Here is a 24,534-nt window from a genome sequence, read left to right on the forward strand (position 1 = left end):
TTTTCTTTCCCAGCAGCGTCACGACGCGATTTTAACCAATTAATAGTGATGTCATGGTGAAAAGCATGCTCAAACACTGGCCACAGGTTTTTGTGAACGAACCTAACAGTTGCACTGACATAATACCAGCAGCTGACCACCCTCAAAGTGTATCCGACAACGCCGAGATAGAGGTGTGGTATAGTGGAGTGGTGACTTTTGCCTTATACTATGCTATTCTTATCATCAACCACTCGCAACTGGCTCATTTGGTTGCTCATGCGAACGAACAGCCGGTCTGATTTGTTGCCATACTGGCATACCTGCTAAGTCTTCCGGATTTTTCAGGAGGCTTCCGGAGTTTGACCGTTTCTTCTGTTTGTACGGTTGGCATGTAAACCTCCCGGAAATTGAATTTTTTGTGCATGAATTGGCCGCATTGACAAATATGGAAGTCGGTCCACTTCAGGCTTTTTGCGAACCCACCGCATTTTATTATAAACGAATTTAGAAGGCGCTCATCTTAACATACAGTAGTCTCAATGATGCAAAACCACGGCAGATATGAATTCGTGAAATTTTTCAGCTAAATTTTCATGTGTCTATTGGGCCAAAATTTGAATGTTTTGAACTTTTTTCCAAAACGAGGCATGTCAGGTGCACTTCAGTAACAAAACTGTCGAACGAAGGCTGACCGAGAGCAGCGTGCTCGAAGCTTCAGAAGTAAGCGTGTGACCAGCGCTTGCATTGTTTTTTACAATGCATGTGGTTGTTGCCACAACTACTGTGGACGAAACCGCGGTCGTTCTTGACACGATCATGTATGGTGACGATGTTACTGACAGTACTCCGAAAGTGTGTGCGCGTACGACGCTTGATCATTCAAAGCAGCACTTATTTCTGCAAACTCTGTGGACAAGACCACGGCAGATGTGATCATAGATAGCATAAAACGACTTAGTTTTGAAGGCACGTGCGTAGCCAACACACATGGATTAAAAATGTAACCACAGTTTGCCGCAACCGCCACGCACATGTAGCATCCGAAACTAACATCATCATAACCAGCAAAAAGCGTAGCTCGCCGACCATGTGACGCTCGTGCTGCGCGGGAGTTCGGGTTCGCCGAAGCTCTGGCTGACCTAGAATAAACGACGTGCCACCTATGTTCTGTTGAGTGAGTGTCTGGTTGGTTGGACTGGTTGAGGTCCTCAACAGTGGCGATGAGGAAAACGAGGACCTCAACCAGTCCTGCACCTGCAGAGCCATGAGCGTGGGACAGCCACCAGTGTTTGAGGGAACGTGTTCAACGTTTTGAGTTCGCCTCGAAGCCTAATTTGAAGCGCAAGACATCATGGACGCGACGAAGTGATGAGCAGTGTTAGTGGCTTCGCTTCCCGACAGCACAATTCGAGTGGTCCAGGGATGTTGCCATCCGAGGCAAATCTATGTACTTAACTACGACGGTGCCGTTAATTACCTCGAGGAGTACTGTGTCCCGGAAGTCAACGAAATAGCTGCAAGTTATTTTTTTTTTACTTGACCACAACTAGAAGGAGAGAGGGTACAGGAATTCATTGTTGAAATAAGGGGATTGGCAGAAAAATGCAATTTTGGATCGTCGCTCGATTGCACGCTACGAGACAGAATCGTGTGTGGAGTCTTAAATGAAGATGTGAGATGACATTTGCTGACTCTCAGGAACCTGGTGCTAACGGAAGCAGAGGATTTCATTGTTGCAGCTCAGAACGCGGCCACAAATGCTAGAAGCATGCAATCTATTGATCAGAGTAGCATCCAATTCATGTGTCAGAATCGGCCACGAAAAGGGCAATCGAAGGCAAAAGGCATGACACCTTGCCATAGGTGTAGCAGTGAAGCTCACTCGAACGAGCAGTGCTATCATGTCTGTACGGTCTGCCGCCAATGCGGTAAATGAGGACATGTCGCTCGAATGTGCCAAAAACAAACCCAGTGGCAGTCCCTTGGCGCTTAAGTCTTGTTGGTAGAAGCTGATGATAGCTTGGAAGATGAGAAGAAGCTCTATACTATACTGGCTCATAAAACGAGTACTGGCCGCATGGCTAAGCCAATTTTCAAGAAAATCACATGGGATGGTGTGCCCGTTACTATGTTGATCGATCCGGGGTCACCCATTAGCGTTATTTCAATGAGCCTGTTCAAGCAGAATCAAAGCAGATGGCTGCCTCTAAGCAGCACCACTCTGAAATTGTCATGTTTTTTGGGAGAACTTCCAGTGGTTAGAGAAGTACACATGAAAGCGACCTGCGAGGGGCATGACGTATAGGGAACCCTGGTTATTGTCGATACACCTGGACAAGCGTTATGCGAAAGGGATACCATCAAGGACTACAATTGTGGAGTGGCCATGTTGAGGCCAAGTGTCGTCGCAAACCTCCACATGCGCAAGGAAGACCTTGTGCATGTTGAGGTCCACCTGTGAAGCTTATCCTGAAACAAAATGCCACGCCCCGCTTTCGCAAAGCACGTACGGTGCCATATGCTCTGACAACCAAGGTGTCTGATGCTTTGGACCAATTGGTTGCCAATGGTGTGATATCACCAGTTATGGCAGCAGAATGGGTAACGCCAGTTGTTCCAGTTGTTAAGACTTATGGGTTCATTAGACTGTGTGAAGATTTTCGGCTGACAGTGAACACGCCCATAGTGACTGAACAGTACCCATCAGCTCCTGTGGATGACATCTTCGCACGACTGTATGGCGAAGTATTTAGTACCCTGGATTTGACTCAAGCGTACAACCAGCTGCCCCTGGACGACGAGGCCAAGAAGCTGACTGCCATAAACACTCACAAGGACCCATTTTGCTTTAATATGCTTTTTTTGGGATTAGATCAGCTCCGGCCATCTTCCAGAGGCATATGGATTCCTTATTCAAGGATCTCCCGGGTGTACAAGCCTATCTTTATGACGTTATAGTGGCTGAGAAGCACAATGACACTTCATTGCTAAAGCAAGTCTTGATGCGCTTACGGGACTATGGTCTCAGGCTAAACATCACGAAGTGCAAATTCAGACAAGAAGAACTCATTTTCTTGAACATCGAGCTAATGCTTATGGGCTCAAACCTAAGGACGACAACATTGAAGCAGTTCTTCAGTGCTAACTAAAGGAGTTACGTGGAAATGGCAGCCAGTACAAGAGGAAGCAGTTCGAAAGGAGAGCAGTGTTTGTGAGGTTCAGACTACCACGTACTTTTGTGACTGATAATGGACCTCAGTTCACGGGTTTCCACTTCTGCAATTTTCTAGCTAAGTACCAAGTAAAACACTTGACGACAGCACATTATTATCCCCAATGAAATTGTTTAGTGGAGCGAGCAGTAAAAATGTTGAAGGAAGGCTTGAATAAAAACAGAGAAATTTCACTGCAAACTCGACTTTCAAGGCTTCTGTTTCGTTACCGCGGCACGCCAGTGAAGGAGGGCAAGTCTCCAGCGGAGCTTTTGCTAGGGTATCAAATACAAACGAAACTCCTCTGCATTATGCCGACCACAGATGATGTTATAGCAAATCCGTGCAATGAACGAGAACAGCAATGGCCGGTAGGACAGCGTGTCTGGACATAAACGTTCCGGCCACGGAAAAGGTGGATACCAGGTATCGTGTGGGACCAGCAGGGCAAGCGCATGATCACAGTAGACACGACTGAGGGAATGGGATGGCGACATTGTGACCAAGTGCAACAGCGTAATGCTTCAGTTGACAAATCGTGCGACACTGACATGCTATTGGCCCGTCAAGCACTTTCGGATGAAAGCGCAAAAGATTCACCGATTCTGGCAACTCAACCTTTGCGGCGCTCAACGCGAGAGCGCCGCGCTCCTGATCGTTTGAACTTTTACGAAAGGGAGAAGCTGTGGCTTCAGAGACTAACATCATTATCATCAGCAAAAAGTGTGACTCGCTGTTCTTGTGACGCTCGCGCTGCACATGATCTTGGGTTCGCCAAAGCTCTGGCTGACCTGGAATAAACGACGTGCCAGCTATTTTCTGTTGAGTGAGTGTCATGCATTGTAACAGACAAAACCGTGGTGGTGGTAGCGCGATAGCGATCTACGAGCTCCGAATGCATGTGGATAAGGCGGCAGTGGAATAAAGGCAGTAAATATGTGAAAAAAAGGCTAGAAGCATTTTTGGTGTTCCTGTCCAAAGAATCTAGTTGCAAGCAAAGCCAAAGATTTGACACGCGCCTTCGCAACAGCCAGCTTCACCGTCCTGTCCGTTCATGTGTGTCCCAGGAAGACATACGCGAGTTATTTTGTCCGAAATAAATTTAGCTAGTTGTTCTGATGGCGTGAAATTTTGGGAGCATTTGCGCTCCCTTTCGAGACTCTTACCTTAGTGAGAAACCTACCTCGTATCTTTGGCCACTCTAAGCCATTATAAGGCCGCAACGCTGATGTTTGCACTTGCGATTGGGACCCCCCATCCCCCAGCTCTTGTTTTTGTGCGATGCCTTTTGATGTTTTCTTTTGTTGGCAAAAAGGGAAAATAATCTAGCACGTCAATTCTCTCCCCCTCCTTCCTTGTTGTAGAAATCTCCCGGATTCATAATCCTTGAACTTGGCAGGTAGGCTCTGGCCAAGCGTGAACAGAACCAAAAGCATTGGCATCGGAAAAGGCATCATTCCGCAACTGCACTCAGCAGCTGCATGAAGAAAACCATGAATTGAGCTTCAGCTTCAGATTGTTTGCGGCTCAGAAGCAAGCCGGTAGCAAAAACAGGGCAGTCTCATTGCCACCGCTATCGAGCAATGGTGGTCGCCATGTTTGGTAAACAGTTGCGATTTCTTGTGGTGCCAATGGGTGTTGTATCAGAATATTAAAGATTATGTTTACTGCATGGAATCAAATATCCGAGCCTGGAATTGCATCGTCAAATTTCATTTAGGCAGAACGGCAAAAAAGAACTGTTCATTGTGGCAAGAATACTTATGCATTGACTCCTATGGAGTGCTGACAGAGAACCAAGAACTTTACGTTGTAGCGGAAATTTCGTTGAAGCAGCATTTGTTGTAGCGGGGTTCGACTGTATTTTAGTTATAAGTGAAAAAGTTTTTTACCTTTTACATTCAAATAGATTTTAAAAACACAAAGGTGTTTTGATATGAATATGGTGTTTTGATAATAATCCTTAGAGCAGACGACACCATCATCGTCTGCTTCAGGATTATGGCTGTTCCCCGCTCTTTGCAGTAGCCCCCTCTCTCAATTTCTCATGTTTCTATATAGCACGTTGAAGTAAACTACTTGCTAGAAGCTCACAAGTATCTTGCATACTTACTTATTAAGTAAGTTAGCGATGGCGATACAGGCCGAGCGAAAGGACAACGCTGATCACACAGCTTGCAGCAATAAATGGTTTTACTGCAAATCAATCGATCGATGCTTACATAAAATAAAAGCAATGTAAGTAACATTTTAGCATGTACAGCAGTGAAAAAATATGCATGCATCAGCGTTCATGTACTAACAAGGTGTGTACTACGAATAGCACCAATGCAGATGACCGTAGCACAGAAGCCGTCCAGCGCTGGCTGATGCATGCATCGAACCGCACGAAACCTTCGCTGGTGTAAGTGAAGGTATACTGCTAATGTCCCTGCACTTCTGTAGCTCAAAATGTCACAACACCTCGTTGACATTATTCGGCAAACTTTCTGTAATTGATATCAATATATCTGACTGTTTGTTGGCAAATGTGATCCACCTCTTTCTTATTCTTCTAGGTGTTTAACTCTCATGGTTGGGCTCCACGGTTCATCATCACTTTTTAACCTTTAAGGGCCCTGAACAGGGCATTACATAAGGGGGGGGAGGTTGCAGAGTTCATGGGATGTACGATTGTACAAACTCTACATACAAAACTCTTCAGCAATGCAGCAAATACAGAGTGCATCAGTACAAATGATTACTGAAAGAAAAGGTGTAGACACAAGAATACGAGGGAGCTAAAATTTAAAGCATAGGGTAATTACAAAGCTATTACAACATAGAGCAATTATATAGAGCAATTATAAACAATTGAAACAGGTGATTATAAAAAATTGTAGCAGTTATAAAAATGCATGCAATTATAAAAGTGCATAGCTGAAGTTATGTAAGAAAAAAATGTGTCTATAGATTGTTTAAATTTTTCCGAGTTCGCCTCAAAAGGAATGACTTCAGGAAGGCTATTCCAGTCTTCAATGGCTGCTGGGAGAAATTATTTATTGAATGATAGGGTCGAACCATAAAGGCATTGAACGTTGTTGGAGTTGAAGAAGCGGCGAGAAGTTCGAGCGGGTGGAAGTAACAGTGTTCCATGCAAGTGAGAGAAGTTGCGATATAATTTGTGGAATAAGACAAATCGAGGGATTCTACATCTGGTTACTAAAGGGGGAAGTTCAAGAGATGATTTAATGAGCGTTATGCTAGCGTGTGAACCATAATTCGATGAAATAAATTGGGCCGCACTACTTTGAACCGTCTTGAGAGAGGCGATCAAGTACTCTAGGTAGGGGCTCCAAAAGACAAAAGCATATTCTAATTTGCTTCTAACAAAGGTTTCGTAAGCCATTTTCTTAATTTCTAGAGGGAACAGACGTAGGGCTCTTTTCAAGTAACCTAAAGTCCTGGACGTATCGTATCAATTATAGGTAATATTTGAGGTATGCTTAGACCATCGCAGTTTGCTGGTAATGAGGATGCCAAGGTATCGTTAAGAGGTTGTATGAGATAGAGGTGAAGAACTACGTGTGTGTTGATGTATCAAGTTACTTTTTTTGTGTGACACAACCATGCATTTGCACTTTGAGACATTAGTTTCTATGAGCAGCGTGAGCACCATGATTCTATTAGGTTTAAATTATGTTGTAATAAAGACTGGTCATTACTGTTTGAGATTCGGCAGTAGACAACGCAATCGTCGGCAAAGAGGCAAATAGATGATGTTTTTCTGAATGGCATGTCGTTGATAATGTACTGGACAACAATGGGCAGTGGGGATGTGGCTTTAAAAAAAGAGGCAAACAAGTTGCTGATAAAGCTTTTGTTCGGGTGCATTTCTGTGCATTACTTCTTGCTGCCCTATGCTACCATTTTCTGACTCTGTCATCTAGAACGCCTTTTGACATTTGGTGGAGCTGCTGGGTATTTCCAGACCAGGAACTCTGAAACCGGACACTTCCCTCCAAGCTTGCCATGCCTGAAAACACTGGGCTGAGCAGCCCTTTCCAGGCATCGCCTGCGGTCTATTGTTCAGGTACACCCCGCCAGCGAGACACTCTGATTTTCAGTGAAACTGAAGATTAAGACATTGACACTTGGTTGTCGTTGTATGATGAAGTGTGTGTGGCCAATAGGTTTAATGACGCAGCTAAGCTCAGCTACGTCAGCTTCTACCTCTCCAGAGTCACCAGTATATTGTTCCACAATCATCAATTGGAGTTTCCTACTTGGCGGCACTTAAGACTAGACTCCAAAACGTATTCAGACGCTCTGCCCTCAGCAAGCTTCGGGCAGAGCAGCAGCTTCGCACCCGTGCTCAACAGAGAGGTGAGAACTTCACCAGCTATATTGAAGATGTAGTGGATCTTTGGCGTCGCGTTAATTCCAACATGACTGAAGAGGAGAAGATAAAGAACATTATGAAGGGCATAGAGTACGACCCCTTTCAAATGCACTTAGCGAAAAATACTCAGACGGTGAACAAAGTAACAACTCTTTGCCAGAGCTATGAGGAGCTGCATAAGCAACACTTTTCTATGCACCGAGATCTCTTATCAAATGGTATGCTTTAGGTGCTTACTAAAAGTTCCTGTGCTGCCCCCTCCGACTCATTTCTAGACCAAGTCAAGCAGTTTGTAAGAGAAAAAGTCGCACGTCAGCTGTTCCTTCTGCCAGTCACCCAAGCATCTGATTCCCTCTTGACTTCTGACATCCGGCAGGTCATACAGGAGCAAGTGGCAGACATCGTACCTCTTGCTCATCAACCGGCTCCCGTGACTGCTCCGGTAACTTACGCTGCCGCTGTTGCTACGCGCCTACGATCACCTTCCCTTCTTTACTTGTACCCTCGGCTGCAAACTACACACCAAGAACCTACTGTCCACCATCGCAGCCACTTCGCCCTGCACGGCAATAATTCGCTCCACCTACAGCCCCTGTTTTCAACCCGTGGCGCACCCTTGACAACCGATCCATTTGTTTCTCAAGTGGCTGCGCTGGTCACGTAGCACAGTTTTGCCGCTGACGTTCATGAAATTCTGTCGACACTGCGGGGCCACAAAGCTTTGGTCCAGACTATGTCTTCTGCTCTGATACTGGCACTCAGCGCTTCGATGTTGCGCCTGCTGCTTCTCAAGCTGCCAGCACACGGCAGTCTTCATCCCTTCGTTGACGTTCCCCGTCGCCGTTCATCCGCCCACTTGAAGCTCCCCAAGAAGAAAACTGACAAATGCAGTTCAAGAGGCAAGAACTGGGCTCTCTATGAAATGCTCAAGACCTCATTTATTACCTGCTAATGTAATTTTAGTTAATGCCGAAGATATTGCCATTGTAGATACGGGAGCAGCGGTATCAGTGATTTTCGACCAGCTTTGTTTTAAGCTCCGCAAGGTCGCCACACCGTTTTCAGCACTTTCGTTATGCACAGCCAGTGCCTAGCCCATTCATCGTGTGGGAAAATGCACTGTTCATGTTTTTATAGACGACATGCTTTACCACGTTGAGTCCATCATTCTGCCTCAATGCTCTCATGCCATGATCTTGGGATGGGACTTCCTGCCATCCCATCGTACCATTATCGATTGCACCCACGAAGAACTTTCGCTGTCTTAATTCGGTGGCAACATTGCAGAAGATTTCTTAGCCGCTTCTCGTCGAGTGTTAGTGGCCACAAACACTACCATTTCTTCTTTCTCATCTACTTCTGTTCCCATCTCTTGCACTGCATTTTCCGACAATACTGTTCTTTTCACGTCGTCTAAGCTTGCTACTCACCATCACCATTTGTTACTTCATTTTGCCCTCCTTACTATTCGACAGGGTGTCAGCGCACTTCATGCTTGGAAAATGTTTTCGTGCCCAGTCAACCTGATGAGTGCCTTGGTCCTGCTGACGACCTTGGCTCAAGTTTTGTCTATCATGTGCCTGATGACCCCGCTCCTTTACAGGTTGACGCCGTAGACGTTGATGTTCTTCCTGCACAGCCGTCATTTGACCTACCGTTTTCTCGATGCATTGACTCCAAACTCACATCCAACCAGCACACTCAGCTGGTCGCGCTTCTCGACCAGTTGCATATGTAATTTGACCTTCCACAAGCTCGCTTAGGCTGCACTTCTACTGTTGTCCACCACATTCACACCGGAGACCTCGCACCATTGCGTTAATGGCCATATCGTGTGTCCGCAACAGAGCGCCGAGTCATTGATGAGCACATTGGAGACATGCTCAAACGAACAGTTATACAGCCTTCGTACAGTCCCTGGGCCTCTCCTGTGGTGTTGGTAAAAAAAAAAGATGGCACCCTTCGCTTTTGTCTGGGCTACCGTTTTCTGAACAACATAACCTGTAAGGATGTTTACCCGCTTCCTCGTATTGACAACACGCTATGCTGCCTCCAAGGCACAGAATTTTCGTCGTCCCTCTATTTACAATCCGGCTACTGGCAGGTCTCTGTGGCTGAAGCAGAGCATCTAAAGACTGTCTTTGTCACCCCAGATGGTCTATATGATTTAACCGTCATGACCTTCGGCCTATGCAGTGCACCTGCCACATTTGAAAGAATGATGGATAACATCCTCCGGGAGCTGAAGTGGCAAATCTGCCTTTGTTGTCTGGACGATATTGTCATTTTTTCACCGGACTTTCCTTCTTTCCTACGTCAACTCAAACAAGTTCTCGCATGCATCGCACTTGCCGGCCTCCAGCTCAACTTGAAGAAATGTTGCTTTGCTGCTTGGCAGCTGGCCTAGGCCATGCCGTGACAAAATACAGGGTACCCCCTGATCCGTCGAAACTACAAGCTGTTGATGACTATCCACAACCTAAAACCCTGAAAGAACTTCGCAGCTTTGTCAGGTTATGCTCATACTTTCGATGCTTCATACACAACTTCGCCACCATCATAGCCCCTTTGACACAGCTTCTTCGTGCTGACCACAACCTTTCTACCTAGCCACTAGATTGTGATGACAGGTTCACAATGCTGCATCTTCTTCTCACCTCTCCTCCGATTCTGCGGCAACCCAAGCGCACCCACAGAAATACACACGGATGCCAGTGGTGTGGGCCTTGGCGTTGTCCTTGCTCTACGAAAGCCTGGCTTCGATGAGTACATCGTCATACCTCTGTGGCCGCCCATTCGACGTGACAACAGACCACCATTCTTTGTGCTGGCTTTCCTTGAAGGAGCCTTCAGGTCGTCTCGCTCGATGGGCACTTTGGCTATAATGAGACAACATTCGCGTGCTCTACCGTTCCGGCAGAAATAACTCTGATGCAGACGTCTTCTTTCGCTCCCCACTTTACTGTGAGACCAATTCTCCTAATACCCTGTTAGCCGAGTCCTTTCTCTCTGCTACTAACATGGTTTTCCAGCAGAAGAAGAACCCATGGATTGTTTTTATCTTCAGCTTTCTGCAAACGCCATTGACGCCTCTTGCCAGCCTGGCAATGCGTCGCCAAGCACACCTCTTCTTTGTGCATGATGGACTTTTATATTGCTGTAATTACCATACGGACGGCCAAAAATGGTTGCTCGTCGTTCCTCGGCATCTTCGCTTGGACATCTGTGCGGCATTTCACGATGATTCACAGTGCACGCATGCAGGTGTACTTAAGACTTTTGAACAAATACGCCTTGGCTATTACTGGTGCGGCATGTACTGCTTCGTCAGTCACTATGTACGCTTCTGTCTCGCGGGCCAATGTCGCAAGGATCTTCCTCGTTGTTCAACTGCGTCAATGCAAGCTTAGCCTTGCCCAACCCATGCATTTGATCGTGTAGGAATTGATCTTTATGGTCCTTTACCGAGCACCCACGGCGGCAACTGATGGGTGATCGTGGCCATCGACCATCTGACACGTTATGCAGAAACTTCACCTTTACCTAGAGCTACTGCACATGATATTTCCTCATTTATGCTGCGCCACATCGTCCTGCTCCACGGTGCCCGAGGGTATTATTCAGTGACAGAGGCCGAGTGTTTCTCTCCGACGTCATTTAAGCTCTCCACGAAAAATGCCATATCATTCACTGCACCACAACTAAATATCACTCGCAGACTAATGGAATGACTGAACGTTTCAGTCTAACTCTTGGCGACATGTTGGCCATGTATGTCGCCAATAGGGACCATGTGCAATAGGGACCACACCAATAGGGACCATGTGCTCCCATTGTCACATATGCCTATAATACTGTCACACAAGCCACCACGGGCTTTTCCCCTTTCTTTCTACTTTATGGGTGGGAGCTATCCTCTACCATGAACACTACTCTTTCATATTGCATTGATGCCACGGAATCCACACCCCTGTTTGAAGCTGCTGCTCACGCAGAAGCGTGCCGCAAGCTCTCCTGCATGTCGACATCTGTCACGAATTATGGGCTGCAGCTGCGGGCGATAGACCGAATCATGGCTTGCATAACAACAAAACCCACATTTAATAAACACGCGCACGGCACACTTTATATACAAATATACAAAAATGTAGCAAACAAATAAAAATAGTTGCAATCTAAATCACTGATAACATATAAACAAATCCCTTTACAGACTAAACTGCCCTAACTATTTCCAGACATCTCTACAGCCTCAGTGCTTCTCATGGTGCTTCTCGTCACCTTACTTGTCGTAGCTGACGTGCTGCTCGTCAATGTCCGGATTGGTCGTGTCCTTGTCGGGGATCTCTATGCTCTCGAAGAAAGTCGTCGTCCTTGCTACTGCCGATCTGGTCGCTCGTTGTCGTCGTCGCCTGATGTTGGTGACGTGGCAATGTCTCAGTGGTTGGGCCTAGTGGCTGCTGGCGATACCCAGTGCAGCACGGTGACGTCACCACCCGGGGACTGTCTTCGGGGGCTTGCTTCAAAAGGGGTTTGTGCCAGGAACACGGGCGCCTGCTGTGTGCGGCGGCTGCATCTCTAGTAGCCTGCCTCGAAGCTTGTCGAGGTCTCCATCTTCATCTCGGGACGCCCGTGTCACATGTTGCTGAATTGCTGTCCTGCCGTTCCCGTCACCAGTACGCTAGCTGGCGATGCGTCGTTCTCTTGCGAAGCTCACGTCGACAATGCCAGCTTGTCGCTGCTCGCACGCCGATTGCCGCTGGGGTCACGCACCTCCGTCCATCTCGGCCACTCCGTCGCTCGTGCCCCTTTTTCTTGCCTTCGTCTCCCTCTTTTTTTAATTTCCCTTCAAATTTAACGAGCATTATCCGAATCAAACATGCGTCCTTCGTCGTCCTCTTTTTCATTTTTTTTTTATATACGCATGACAACATCTGAGGACCAGCAACGTCAGAAGCACCGCCAGGATTCTGCCGTCGCCCCTGCATCTTATGATCCTGGCTCACTAGTATGGCATCGGGTGCCTGCCACAAACACTGGATTGTCACCAAAATTTGTTTCAAAATACTAGGGTTCATACCGTGTGTTAAAGCAGTCGTCTCCCGTGAAATATATCGTAGAACCCTTAAAGCCACCTTCAGACAAGCGCCACCGGCAGCGCAAAATTGTGCATGTTGAACGTCTAAAACGTTACTACGAACTGCCCGTGCTCTGCTACCCATAAATTGCAGAGACGGCTTCTTTTTTCTTTGGGGAGGTAACTGTACTGGGCAGTGGAGATGTGACTCAAAAAGAAGAGGCCAACGAGTTGCTGATAAAGCTTTTGTTTGGGTGCATTCCTGTGCGTTTTTGTCGCTGCCGTACTCTATCATCTGACGACTCTGTCGTCATTAGAATGCCTCCTGACAATAAAAATAAGAAAGAGAAGCGGGCCAAAGACAGATCCCTGAGGAACGCCGGAGACAACTTAAGGGGGGACACAGGTCTTAGAAGGCCAAAAATCGCAAAAAAATCAACTTTTTTAAAGCTGACATTTTCGAAATCTGCGCCTATTTTTGCACTTATCTGAGAAGTTTTTAGCTTCTCGTGTCAATATTTCTGCCGCAAAATCAATTTATAACATCCCTGTGAGATGAATGTGAGCGTAAATTGACGCTAAAATCACGCTTTTTCCACGCCAAACTGTTGCCGTTACACACGAGCTATCGCGTTCATCTTGGTCTCGTTTGGAAGAGTCGTTCTTCATCTTCAATTTCCCGCCACCGCTGGCTCACCTTGCTCATTGGTTTTTTAGCAAAAATGCATCATCGAGAAGCACTAGCACACGATTCAATTGGCTGCTTGGGGCACATGACCAAATTTAGGCATCTGATTGGCCAAAGGACGCTTTCGGCATCTGCTTCACCATCGTGACGCGCACGGACATGCGCCATTTTTTCATGGTGCTACTGACTGCTTGCAGCAGTAAAGAAGTTCCGTGCTGCAGTAATTTGTGAAGCGGGTTTGGCGGTGGTTCGTTCGCTGTGAATTTCAGAAAGATCCCCGCTATGGCTCAGGACAACGAGGATAACGAACTCAACGCGGTCGACGGCGGTCGCCGAGTCACCAGTGTAGGCCTAGCTCATGTACGAGCCCGTTGGTTGGCGCCAACGTTACTGAGAACGGCTGTGTTTTGCAGCCTCATCAGTTAAAGGACGGCAAGTAAAAAGCAGAAGTGAAGCTACCAGAGATATCAATCTTTGTAGTGACGGAACGGAAGTGCAGTCTTATCGCTAAACCCGCCGATGTGGTGGTTCCCCCCGCCTGACGAAAGGACCTTGAACTGCGCGAGGGGTCGTCAGAGTGGAGTACGCCGCGCGTCGACCAATAACAGAAAGTCAATTCGTTCGCAGTGAACATGCTCGTGGCCCTCGCAATAGAGGCTACTGGCAACAGGTAGACTGCTTTTAATGACGTGTTCGCAACGTTGTCGCGATCTCCGCTCGAAAATGCGGCAGTCTTACGTGAAAAGGAAACTAACACCTCGGCACTCGTGTAGCCTCGAAATTGATGAGCGAGGGAGCAACTTTGGTTCGCAACACTTACGGGTAACTTATTCATGACAAGCCGGAAAACATCGCCGCATTATTCGACGGATTGTGGATGACGCACGCACATTTGTCGCACATTGCTGTCAGTACAGTCACCGAACTGATAAGCGGCCTCGCGGCAGACGAGCACACGACGACAAGTTGCTACAGGACTAGAAGAAACGACACGCTCGTACAAACAATCAGTCCTATTACGTTCCCGGTGCATATTAACTGACTAAAAGTATGTGCGCCTTTATATTTTTCTCTCAGAACGGCGAAATTAAGTTTTAACAGCATTATTCTTGAAGCACAGATTTTGACCACTTTCTTTTGCTTGTTCAGTAAAAGTGGACCCAGGACAGCTAGAGCTGTAATTGTTTTTGCACAATGTAACTAAATGTGAACAAAAACAATGCTTGGAGCCTATATTTAATGGGCATTACATTCATTTTTTTGTGTTAATATAAATATTTTTGTATTTGGTTGCATGCAATGAATTTTACTGTGCTGTAATTCGAGAAGTACTCGTTCAATTTTCGATCAGCTTGCAGCATTGCACTCCTTAGGCTTTCTAACATTCATTTATATGTCAATGGCTATGTAATTATAAGTGCATACATTTTTACAGTTAAAATGTTAGAATTCTTTGTTTTCTTGATTTTCTCAAAATGGCAATTTTGTACACCCTGCATGAAAAGTAGTGCAATATATCTGAAACTATTACAGATAGCAGAATATTTTATTTTGCAGCATGAAACTATATGTTTGGAGCACACAACATAGGAAGCAGATTTTGATTTCTCTTAATGCAAGTTTTTCAAACTAGTCTTTTGTGTGACCACACAATGGCCACATTCAGGGCTGTGAAGTTTAGAGTACTGTAAAGTAAGAAATAATGACCCATTCAAAAAAGTGCTTCTTATGTTGTATGTCTTATGCTTTCTACTGTCAATCCCTATGTTATTTATAAATTTTTGACTGGTGGTTATTTTTTTATTATGGTAAGAACGATCGAAATTGTTATCTTGATTATTTAGTTAACTAATGAAGCTACAGAAAAAATAACTACATTTTTAGAATCCGGAAAACAAACTAAGTAAGCATGCCACCTTCTGTCACACTTGGTTCAAAAATAAATGAGAGAGCCCTAAAAACCATGCCCCCCCTTAAGCGGGTGTTGACGGCTTCCTGCCGATGGCTGTGAACTGGAAATGTGCTGTTAGAAAACTATTTATCCATGATAAAGTAAACAGATCAAGATTTAGACAACAGAGTTTAGCCATGAGGCGCCAATGAGCCACTCAATCAAATGGTTTTGAAAAATCAATGTAAATTACGTCGGTCTGAAAAGAGGAATCCAAGTCCAAGTGAATGTTTGTAGTGAATTCGAACAGTTGTGTTTCACATGATTGCCCAGGTAGAAAGCCATGTTGCTTGCATAAAAAGAAAACATTGTTATCGAGGCCACTGGCAACGTGGGAATAAATTATGTGCTCCATAAGTTTGCATGAAACCCAGGTCAGTGATATAGGCCGGTAATTCGACGGGTAAGAGCGATTACCTTTCTTGAAAACCGGGGTTACTGTCGCAGTTTTCCCATCTTCAGGAATTTCACCTTCCGAAAGGGACTACGCAAATATTATCTGCAAGATTCGACTCGACACTTCTCTGGTAATTTTAAGAAGTTTCACAGGAATAGTGTCAGGACTCAGAGCACTAGGCGTTTTTAGTTTTCTGATTAAACATGAAATTCCCACAGCTGTCATAACGACTCAGCCGTCATAACACTGAAGTTTAGATCAAGAGACGCCGGTACATTATCAACATGTTCGAAAGTGAAAAAAGATGAGATGTAGAAATTTAGGACATTTGCTCGCTGATTAAGCAGAACGTCAGAGCCATCTGGATATACAAGCAAAAAGTTGTGCGACCAGTTTTTTGGTTTTAAAATCTTCCCAAATTTTTTTGGGGTTAGTACTAGTGATCATCACGTTGAAATTTGCGTTTCGAGTGCCTCAAATGACTGGCATATTCCTGCAAACAATCAGAATATCTCGTCCATTTAGAAGTAGATTATGATCTTTGAGCAGCACGATACAACCTTTTTTTTCTTACTTAAAAGTTTTCTTAGCAAGTACCAAAGCTTGCTTGTGTCGCCTCGAATACGTATCAGAGGGACATGAGCATCAATTAAACTTTGGACTTCCTGTTTGAACAGCAACCAGTTATTGTTGACTGGCCTTGATGAAGCAAATAAATGACAACATTCAAAAAAGGATTCTAATTTGCAGATAATATCAGAAAAGTTTGCCTTGTTACAGCTCCTAATGTATTTATCTATCGGCTGTTTCTTTTGAATGGGAATAGATACCGTAATTACTCGAATCTAACGCGCACCTTTTTTCCGGTTAAGCGAGTTCTTAAATCGCATGCGCGTTAGAATCGAGTACGAACAAAAAAATTACGGTCAATCTATTGCCATTGGGAAATCCAAAATGATCGCCCCTTACGTGCGTCGGCATGGCGCGTCGGCCATTTCTGCCTATGTGTTTCCCATGTGCGGCACTTCGTACGTGTGCTGAGGAGTTCGTTATCTAGTAGTGCATTAGCATCGACGCCGTGGAAGGGCCGACTCCAAAAACTCTAATGCACTACGATGCCGCTTTTAAAAGAAAAGTCATCGCGTGTGCAGAAACGGACGGAAATTGGGTCGCATCGCGGTCGTTCGGAGTTCCCGAAACGTGCGTGCGGGACCGGCGGAAACAAAAGCAGAAGATTGTCGACAGCAAAGCTTCACGCAAAGGCTTCAGTGAACCACAGCAGGGTCGGTTTCCGCAAATTAAAGAGCTGCTCGGCGAGTATGTGCTTGAGCAGTGAGCGGCACAGCGGCCCGTGACGACAGAACTGCTCCAAGTGCGGGCTATGCAATTAGTCTTAGAAAAAGGTCTAATGCGGAGCCAGTTTAAAGCGAGCAGGTGCTGGCTAACTAACTTTATGAAGAGGAAAGGCTTGTCCCTCCGAAGGGGAACATGCATATGCGAAAAGTTTTGCGGAGGAGTACGATGAAAAGCTTACAGTTTCAGAGTTTCGTCCTAAACTTGCGGCGCAACAACGGCTACCTGCTTAGGCAAATCGGGAATGCTGATCAGACGCCTCTTTACTTCGACATGCCTGGCTCCACAACCGTCGAGAAGAAGGGGGCGAAGCAAGTTCGTGTGCTGACATCGGTCCACGGTAAAACTACAGTGACGGCAATGCTCTGTTACACGTCAGATGGGCTCAAGCTTCGCCCGTACCTCATATTTAAATGGAAGACACTCCTGGAAGGAGTCGTTTTTTCGAGTGGTGTGATCGTGCGGGCCAGCGGGAAAAATGAGTGCGCGTTGCAATCGATGTCTTACGTTTTTTTTTTTTTTTTCGCGGTGGAAATCGGGTGCGCGTTACAATCGAGGGTGCGGTAGAATTGAGTAAATACGGTAGGTTAAATGTTGCAGCTTTGTGACCACTCGATTCCATGGCAACTGACACCGAGTCAGGATTTGAGACCAGTTTCAATATGGACAATGTTATTTATGCGAGTGGGAGAAAGTATAGTTTCAGTAAGGGTGAACAAAAGGGCTGACTTAGGGAAGTCTTTAGATAATTGTGAGGATGCAATTATGGTATTCTACTATATGTCAGGAAAGTTGAAATCACCCAAAAGTATATAATTGGCACTAAAGAACTGCGAGGTCAAACTAAGTAGAACCAAGAACCATCACACTGTTGAAGAATTGCTCACAGTTCGGAGGGCAATAACATGCAATAAGTATGTTCATACAAGTTTTGAGGGACATCTTAACACAGATGATTTCTAGGTTACAGTGTTGTGTACCGCGGTATGGGGTGATATTAGAACAAAGAAAGATCAGTTCACCACCCTTTCGTGTAGTTCTATTGTACCTATTGTTGTGTCAGTGAGCGTGCGCCAGGGCGTGTGTGAGTACAACGCAGTGGGAGTGACAGAGCACGTGTGGGGGACTGGACTGACGTTATTACTATCGCGATTATTGCCCCTATAAAAGGCAGCCAACTTATGTTAACGGCCATTCTTTCTTTCTACTTGTTACTGTTAATAAACGCTTGTTATAGTGCAAGGCCCAGTGTTACGCTATGCTTACTGAGGGCACAACAGTGGCGACAAGGATGGGTTCGCAGTCGAAGTGAATAACCTCTATACCGGCAGGCCTACAGAACCTCAGTGGAAGACGGCGCAGCATAGCTGCACATGGGCAGTTTGAACCGTTCATCGAAGATGGGGATGAAGACTTCGAGTCGTACATCGAGCGCTTCGAACACTACCTACAAGTCACACAGGTGAGCGCTGAGCTGAAGGTTTCCGTTTTCAAAATGGCCATTGGAATGAAAGCATATCAAATGCTGAAGCACCTGCTTGCCCCAGAAAAACCGGATAACAAGAACGATGAAGACCTCGTTTAGGTTCTCAAAGCGCATTACGCTCCAAAAAGGATAGTTGTCGCGGAACGGTTCTGGTTTAACTGCAGAGTACAAGAAGAAAATGAGCCTGTGGCAGCGTTCGCGATGGAACTGAAAAGACTGGCCACATCGTGTGAATTCGGTGTTTCTTAGACGAAGCTTTGCGAGACCATTTTGTTGTTGGATTAAGAGACCATGTGACTCAAGCAGAATTGTTGAAAAGAAGCAAACTTTCATTTGTCGATGCGTGTGAAGTTGCGAAGAGCACCGAGTTGGCCTGCAAAGAGATAAAGGTTATGCAGCCGCCTAGGGAAACAGAAGTTAATGCGGTAAAGCGGTATTTTTCTGGCGAAAAGTTCCAAAGACCAATAGGAAAACAGTGGCAAATATGTGGGCAAGACTGGAACACAGTGCAGAAGACTGTTTCCGATGCAGACAGAACCACGCCGCCAGTGCTTGCCCATTCGGAAGTACCGGTGCCATGCTTGTCACCGACTGGGTCATCTAGCTAGGTGTTGCCAAACGTCAAGGGCGATACAAAATGTGAAAGACAGCACCGATGGTACGGAAGCACAAAGTGAAAGTGAAGTTCTGCTGCATAACATTTTTTCTTGTGAGAATAGCAGTCATGGCTACATGGTGACTGTTAAAGTGGCAGGGAGAAATGTACAAATGCAAATTGATACTGGGGCATCTCTATCGTGCCAGAGAGTGCCTATAAGAATTATTGGCCTGAATAGGCTCTGGCTCTATGCACCTTGCAGTTGAAAACTTGTGGAGGTGTTCCCCTTAATGTTTTAGGTCAGTGTAAAGTGTTGGTGAAGCATCTTGGCCAGAAAGTGAACCTACCACGTGTTGGTTGGAGGCATTAAAACTAGACTGGATGAAGGTGTGTGGTATCAGTCTAGATAACTCGGTGACACTGAAAAGTTTGCGGAAGTGTTTGAGCCAGCACTGGGATTAATAAGTGGCAATGCGGTAAAGCTGGTCTTGAAAGACGGTACGTTACCTGCGTTCTCCAAGGCACATACGGTGGCTTTTGCTTTGCGAGACGCCGTTGCACAAGAGTTGCAGTCTTTAGTGGAAAGCGAAGTGCTAGTTCCTACTCAGCAAAGCGATTGGGCAACGCCCCTGGTAGTACCGAAACCAAATGACAAGGTCCGCATTTGTGGTGATTACAAAGTGACTGTGAATCCTCGCCTGCGGTCTGGGGATTAACCACCACCTGTAATGAAAGACATCTTCGTGATCTTGCATGGATGTAAATGCTTCACGGTAATAGATCCCGCTACAGTTTATCAGCAACTACAGCTAGACCAGTCTTCCCAGTCACTTGTCACAGTAAACACACACATGGGTACACGCAACTACCATACAGAATTACCAGTGCCCGAGTAATTTCTCAAGCAGTCATGGATGACATGCTCAAGGGTGCGGATACTGTGTCATGCTATCTCGATGACGTCATTATAGGGTGACAAACACTGGGAGAGTGTTAAAAAATATGGATTGCGTACTAACCAGGTTCAAGGATCGAGGAATCAAGCTGCACAAAGAAAAGTGCAAGTTTTTTGAAAGATCAGTAACTTATCTTGGTCACGTTGTTGACAAAAAAAGGCGTCGGGCCTTCTAACGAGAAGCTGCGCGCAATTAAAGAAGCACCAACACCTAAAAACAGGCAAGAGCTCCGATCCTACCTCGTGCTGTTAAACATTTACGGCAAGTTTGTTGCAAACATGTCAACACAATTAAACGCACCTTACAATCTCGTAAGTGAGAAAACAAAATGGGAATGGACGATTGAAACAGAATGATGTTTTCAGATGACGAAAGAATGGCTGACGCACAATTCCGTACTGTCTTTTTATGATCAAACAAAGAAACTTGGTCTCATCTGCGACGCATCGGCATATGGTGTGGGCGCGATACTTTTTCGTAGGATAGGCTCAGAAGAAAAGCTTATAGCGTTTCCATCCAGAACACTGAGCAAGGTGGAAAAAGGGTACGCCCACATCGAAAAAAAGGCATTGGCAGTGGTGTTCGGGGTACGCAAGTTCCACAAATATTTGTTCGGCAGAAAGTTTTCAATATACTCAGACCATCAACCATTACTAGGCATACTTGGACACCACAAGCTCGTCCCGGCTGCGTGTTTGACAACCGTATGCTGAAGAACGCACAAGAGAGAGGGGAGAAGCCCATGTTGTCTGCTACGGTGCTCATTGGCTACCACCGCTGCAAACGTCATTCCTGCACAACGCCTGATGCCTTCGTCTGTCCTTGCCGCCGCCACCGCGCTCACGGGGTGAGGAGCGGGTGATCGTGGTATTTCATTGTGTCTATATGCCAGTGATCCAACTGCTTTAGGGTGGTTTTCGAACTACTGAAGTCGTAAGTAAACAGTGTCGGGGCTTACTGCGAGAACAGGCGGCATCTGCACACTCGTGGCATTACGATGAGTAGTAGACTGACAAGATTTACTCGTTGGAGCGAGACGTACGGCTGTGGCTGCGGGGTTCCATAGTGTGGGGAGCTCGTTTTTCGCCACGCTTGTTTGGCTCATGCCCAAGTTTTAACCCCCCATAGTTGTAATCTTAATCCCCATTCTAACGGCCGCATCTAACGGCTATATGCTGCCGTTTGTGTTTTGAGCAGTTTCTAGTGCTTGCTTGTACTTGCGAGTTTTAAATAGATCAGTATGACTTGTCTAAATCCAGCATTTTGTAATGTACATACCAACTGGCCCAGTTCAGTTGAAAATGCAGAACTTTCTTCATTCTGTTTCTGACAACACTGTTTACACTTGAACGCAGCGTGTCCAAGTCAATATATGTCATATTTAATAAAACAGTTGAAGAAAAGCTATATTGCAAAAATATCGCATTAGCAGGTCCCAGAAGAACTGCTGGGAGCCTATTGTGAGTATGTATGTTGCCTTTCTCAAGCCTTCCACATGAAGGTAGCAAGAGTGACTCACAGCGAAGGCTTAATGTGGAAGCGTAGAAATAATAAAGTGAGTTGGTTGCATTGAAAAATAAAAAACAAATTGCTGAGACAGGAGGAACCCGATGACATTATTCACAGGATTTTTACTTTCTCTGTCCATTAGTACTTGCTTACTTATAATAAAACACCTGATCCCCTCTGAAGCATGCAACCACATAGGTAACACTGTAAAGTTAGAAATTACTAATGCTTACTTTATTTGTGTGCATTGAATTTTCTACTCCCTCCTGCGGTGCGCTCAGGCCGTGGAAGTAATATGAATAAAACATCTGGCATAAACAAACATACTCTTGCAGAAATTTATTGAAAATTAAAGTCATCCTCAACGGTAATTCAGTTTTTTTTTGCACCGTCTGCCTAGTTTTCTTTTGCACCGTCTGCCTGTGATGTATCTTTTTCTCTATTCATCATTGTAGGATGCTGCTCAGTACCATCATAGTGATACATTTGGGAGCCAAGCACATGTTGTCAAATTTGGTTTTTGTTTTGCACTGCAACTACCCCATATTTCCCTGATTTTGCTTCAAACATTACCCACAGTCACTTGCAAGTTATACACATGCAGTATTTTGGAGAGTGACTGCTGCACAAAGTCCGCAAAACTATGGCAGGCATCACGAACCGACGTTGCAATGTCAAGTAACTAGCCAATTTTATTTTAAAACAGGACAGTGGTTGAACAACTGTTTCACGTTTTTGCGCCACTCTCGCTGCAGGTAAAAAACCAACTGGGGTGTATTATGAGCACTTGATAGTTTAGACTCGCAATTACTAACGATATGCATTGATTGTGTAGGCAAGAACACCGGTAGCCTCGAAATTGCTCAAAACATGAACGGTGACGTACGGCCGTACCTGAAACAGCATAATAAGCCTACCGGATTAAAACTTAACATGTGTTTAAGAGTCGTGACGAACATGCTGCGGGATCTACGGGAAAAAGAGAGCCCTGATGCTAGCGATGCTGCGGCAAACAAATTCATCTTGTGTGCAGTCTGTCTACGCGATTCACTCTAGACTGTCTACTTACGGTATCAGTAGTTCAGAAACAACCCAAAAGCAATCTGATTCACAAAACACATCACACACACAGCTGCTCTCAGTACCGGCGCTACCGGCGAGTCCACAGCGGACTTGGCTGCTGGCATGGTAACCACAAAAAACAGCAAAAATTCTAACTGAACGCGGAAATGACATTCGTGGTAGCCGTTGCCAATGAGCGCCGTAGCAGACGACATGGGCGCGCCTCCCCTTTCTCTCGCGCCTTCTCGAGCATACGGTTGTCAAACACGTGTCCCGGCTATGTCAGCGGCACGTGTGCAGCATTGGGCCTCATTACTGGCGGCCTACAACTACCAGTGGGTATATTGCAAAGCAAGTGTTATTGCGAACGCCGACGCACTGTCAAAGTTGCCGCTTCCTGAACAGGGGGAGCAACAAAAGTACGTACACATCCTTTTCGTGTTTGATGAAGTTCCACTGTTTGCGAGACAGATCAGGACGGAAACGCGGAAAGACAAGGTGCTCTCGAAGGTCCTGTTATTCACAACAAATGGGTGGCCATCAAGTGTGACCGATGAAGCGTTAACGACCTATTTTAGGCAACGCAGTGAACTTCAGGAGCGTGTAGCGTGGAGAAACCGGGTGGTTGTGCCAGTGTCTTCGCGAAAAAACTTTCTGTCAATGCTGCATAAAGGTCACCCTGGCATGACACGAATGAAAATGTTATCGCGAAGCCACGTATGGGGGCCCGGCTCAACTCAAGACATCGAGCAAACGGTGACTGCCTGCGTTACCTGTCAGCTGACACAAAATTCAGCATCCAGAGTACCGCTGTTAACTTGGGGATGGCCTGCACGCAGGTGGCAGCTAGTACATCTTGACTTTGCCTAACGTGATCGACAGCGGTTTCTTGTATTGGTAGACACTCATTCGAAGTGGTTGGAAGTTTTTGCGATGAACACAACGAACAGCGAAGAGACGGTGAAAAAGCTGCGCAAGGTGTTGGCTACTTACGGTTTACCGAAAGAAATAGTAACGGACAATGGTCCCCAGTTCACTTCGGTCTGCTTTGAGATCTTTTTGAAACGAGATGGAATCCACCATACAAAGACTCCTCCTTACCATCCCACCTCGAATGGCACTGCTGAGCGTTGTGTGCAAACATACAAAGACTCCTCCTTACCACCCACCTCGAATGGCACTGCTGAGCGTTGTGTGCAAACGTTGAAGCGAAATCCTCTCTGAAACAAGTTTTAGAGGGAAAACAAGCTGGCGAACAGCGGTCACTCCAGCATCGTATTTATCAATTCCTTTTTACGTACAGGAATACGCTGACCGGAACAACAGGGGAAACACCAGCCCAGCTGTTTCTATCGTGGAAGCCTCGGACACAGCTCAGCCTTCTGCACCCCGAGCTTGAACAACGAATGCAAGAAAGGTTAGACAGGAGGAATGATACGGCAAACCAAATGCAAGGAAAATGGAGAGAATTTGGTGAAGGAGTGCTTGTTTAAATGAATGGCTTAAGGCCGTGCGAGAAAAAATGGCTGGCAGCAATCGTGCTCCAGCGCGTGAGTATTTCTATCTATTTGGTCCGTATGGGAAGCGAAGAGGGGTATGTTCATGCAGACAACCTACGACCTCGCAGTCTATCAGAGAAGGCGACGTCTGATAGTCGGCTGGCTGAAACCTACGACGAACTAGACACAGCATCCTTAAAGGCACCAGCACGGATCCCTGAAGTGAAGGACACGGGTGTCGAGAACCTCCCGTCAGCGCTTGCGTCAGAAATGATCCAGCGAAGCTCTAGCCAACAGCAGGTGCCTATTTCACCCATTCAGGCACAACAGAATGAAGCTGGACCAGCCGTTCAACAAGGCTAGTCCCTGCCTCCGTTGCATCG

General features: G+C 45.9%; 1 protein-coding gene across 3 annotated transcripts in view; it reads left to right on the top strand.

The window, feature by feature from the left end:
* eas (ethanolamine kinase 1) overlaps window positions 1-24,534 on the top strand; it is a 155,316-nt gene that overhangs the window by 56,076 nt on the left and 74,706 nt on the right. The gene's annotated exons all lie outside the window — the stretch shown is intronic.

This window comes from Rhipicephalus microplus, chromosome 2 (assembly GCF_043290135.1).
Source record: "Rhipicephalus microplus isolate Deutch F79 chromosome 2, USDA_Rmic, whole genome shotgun sequence".
NCBI classification, from domain to species: domain Eukaryota; kingdom Metazoa; phylum Arthropoda; class Arachnida; order Ixodida; family Ixodidae; genus Rhipicephalus; species Rhipicephalus microplus.